This window comes from Hemitrygon akajei, chromosome 9 (genome assembly GCF_048418815.1).
Source record: "Hemitrygon akajei chromosome 9, sHemAka1.3, whole genome shotgun sequence".
Lineage (NCBI taxonomy): Eukaryota > Metazoa > Chordata > Chondrichthyes > Myliobatiformes > Dasyatidae > Hemitrygon > Hemitrygon akajei.
The window spans coordinates 71,308,359-71,312,087 of record NC_133132.1 but is presented as its reverse complement, the minus strand read 5'-3'; positions in this window follow the sequence as shown (position 1 = coordinate 71,312,087).

The window sequence follows — 3,729 nt, the reverse complement described above, 5'->3', positions numbered from 1 at the left end:
ACTTACAGCCCTTTGCTCTACTGGCGGGGCCGAGGTGTAACCGCGGTACATCCACGTACACTCGCAACGCTCGCCCCTCAGGGCACAGAAACAACGTGCCTTCCTGATCTGGGAACGAGTGCCTAGCGAGAGCGCACGAGGGTAAATTAGGCATTTGTGACTTTACAATTAAAGGTGAAGTTAGTAAATACAAATAAAATTAACGTGGACACCGCAGGGCAGGTGTTGTTTTGCAGCTAGTCTGCATATGCCCAAACCCAGTCCGGTGAAAGCCTACCCCTGTGGTATGACAAGTTCGGGAGTACTGGGGAATAAAAACCAGACGCTGCAAATCCGAAACGAAAATAGAAAATGTTGGAAAAACTTCAGGCGGCATTGATGGAAAGTGAAAGGATAAATATTTCTATACTGCTTCTATTCTCTCTTTTATTGGCTTTATCTACACGGACACGGGCGGCTTTTGAAAGGTCTAAGGCTGGTTTCTTTAGGGTGGGACTTCTCTACCTGAAAAGATCACTCTGCACCAACAACAATCCGGAAACACGCTTCTTCTGGGAGCATGCACATAGGCAAAGGGGTAGTTGGAGCATATCTAATGCAGTGTCAATACTAGTAGTTTCATGCGAAGGATCATTGGGGACCCGAGTCACCCCAACCACAAACTGTTCCAGTCGCTACCATCCGGGAAATGGTACCGCAGCATAAAAGCCAGGACCAACAGGCCCTGGGACAGGCTCTTCCACCAGGCCATCGGACTGCTTAATTCATGCTGACGCTACTGTATTTCTATGTTATATTGACTACCCTGTTGTACATACTATTTATTATAAATTACTATAATTGCACATTTGACAGGAGACGTAAGGTAGAGATTTTTACTCGTCATGTATGTGAAGGATGAGTCAATTTAATTCATTTCATGATGGAGTGAGGATTATGATGGGCAGTAAACTCTGTGATTCTATTTTCCCGCCAGCTTACTGCAGTAACTTCTGTCTAACCACTTCACTCTATTGTAGGATAGTCAGCAAGAAGCCAAAAATGTGAGTAGGTGAAGCTCAAGGAGTCTGAGATTTGCTGACAAACTGGATTTAAAATTGACCCGGTGATAGGAATGAAAGGGTAGTGACCGATGTAAAATATAGTGTACCTTTCTAACTCTGACTCAACCGTCTCTTTTCCTCCAGTCCTGCTTAAGGACCTCGGCGCAAACGACGACTGTACTCTTTTCCATAGATGCTGCCGGCTGCTGAGTTCCTCCAGCATTTTGTGTGTCTTCCTTGGATTTCCAGCATCTCTCTTGTTTGTGTACCGTAGGGATCAGTGCTGGGGCCTTTACTGCTGGTAACGTATACTTTCCTATAAACGACTAGAATGACCATGGAGGTGAGTTTGCAGACAACACAAAAATCTGTTCAGTCATAGATAGCAAAGAACATTGTCTCAGAATACAGCTGCAAAGTTAGATGGCAGAAGTGTAACTGGCAGGGAGACATTAGGAGCTTTGATATTCAGAGTCCTGGGGTACAAATCAATAGCTGGCTGGAAGTGTGGATGTAGTTGGAGAGGATAATGAAAACAGATTTAGTACTGTGTGTATGCCTGTCTTCATAGGCCAAAGCATTACCTATAAAAGTTAGGATATCACCTTGCAGTTGTACAAAGCATCAGTTACATCACACTTAAAAGTATTACGTACAGCATAAAAGTGCAGAAGAGTTTCAAAAGGATTCTGCCTGAACATAGAACATAGAAATCTACGGCACATTACAGGCCCTTCGGCCCACAATGTTGTGTCGAACATGTAACCTACTCTAGAAACTGCCTAGAATTTCCCTAGCGCATTGCCCTCTATTTTTCTAAACTCTACCTACCTATCTAAGAGACTTTTAAAAGACCCTATTGTATTCACCTCTACCACCATCACTGGCTGTGCATTCCACGCACCCACACCTCTCTGTGTGAAAAACTTACCCCCGACATCCACTCTGTACCTACTTCCAAGCACCTTAAAACTATGCCCCCTCATGTTAGCCATTTCAGCCCTGGGAAAAAGCCTCTGTTTATCCACATGATCAATGCCTCTCATCATCTTATACACCTCTATCAGGTCACCTCTCATCCTCCGTCACTCCAAGGAGAAAAGGCCAAGTTCACTCCACTTATTCTCTTCAGGCATGCTCCCCAATCCAGGCAACATTCTTGTAAATCTCCTCTGCACTCTCTCTATAGTATCCACATCCTTCCTGTAGTGAGGTGACCAGAACTGAACACAGTACTCCAAGTGGGGTCTAGCTAAGGTCTTTTATAGCTTTAACATGACTCATGGCTCTCGAACTCACTCCAATGTTGATGAATGCCATCACACCATACACCTTAACAATGCTGTCAACCTGCACAGCATTCAATGTCCTATGAATATGGAGCCCAAGATCCCTCAGATCCTCCACACTGCCAAGAGTCTTATCATTAATATTATATTCTGTCTTCAAAGTTGACCTTCCAAAATGAACCACATATCTGCCTCTTCTCAGCACAGTTCTGCATCCTATTGATGTCCAGCTATAACCTCTGACAACCCTCCAGACTACCTACAACACCCCCAACCTTTGTATCATCAGCAAACTTACTAACCCACCCTTCTACTTCCTCATCCAGGTCATTTATAAAATCACAAAGAGAAGGGGTCCCAGAACAGATCCCTGTGGAACTCACTGGTCACCGGCCTCCATGGAGAATATGAACCATCCACACCCACCTTTTGCCTTCTGTGGGCAAGCTCATTTTTGATCCACAAAGCAAGGTCTCCTTTGGATCCCATGCCTCCTTACTTTCAGAATGAACCTTGCATGGGGAAACTTATCAAGTGACTAACTGAAATCCATATACACTACATCCACTGCTCTACCTTCATTAATGTGTTTTGTTACATCCTCAAAGAATTCAATCAGACTCCTAAGGCACGATCTGCCTTTGACAAAGCCATACTGACTATTTCTAATCAGATTATGTCTCTTCAAATGCTCATAAATCCTGCCTCTCAGATCTTCTCCAACAACTTACCCACCACTGAGTAAGACTCATTGCTCTATAATTTCCTGGGTTATCTCTATTCCCTTTCTTGATCAAGGGAACAACGTTTGCAGCCCTCCAATCCTTTGGTACTTCTCCCGTCCCTATGCAAAAATCATTGCCTGAGGCTCAGCAACCTTCTCCCCTGCTTCCCACAGCAGCCTGGGGTATATCTCATCTGGTACCGTTGACTTATCTAAATTAATGCTTTTCAAAAGCTCCAGCACATCCTCTTTCTTGATGTCTATATGCTCAAGCATTTCAATGCGCTGTAAGTCATCCCCACAATTGCCAAGGTCCTTTTCCCTGGTGAATACTGAAGCAAAGTATTCATTAAGTGCCTCCGCTACCTCCTCCAACTCCATGCACATTTCCACTATCGCTCCTGGTTGGTCCTATTCTCATTTGGCTCATCTTCTTGCTCTTCACGTACTTGTAGAATGCCTTGGGGTTTTCCTTAATCCTACTCACCAAAGCCTTCTGATGGCCCCTTCAAGCTCTCTTAATTTCATCCTTGGGCTCCTCCCTGACATCCTTGTAATTTTCTAGAGCTCGAACAGTTTTCTTGAACCTTTCGTAAGTTTTTCTTTTAACTAGATTTTCTACATCCTTTGTACACCATAGTTCTTTTACCCAACCATCCTTTCCCTGCCTCAA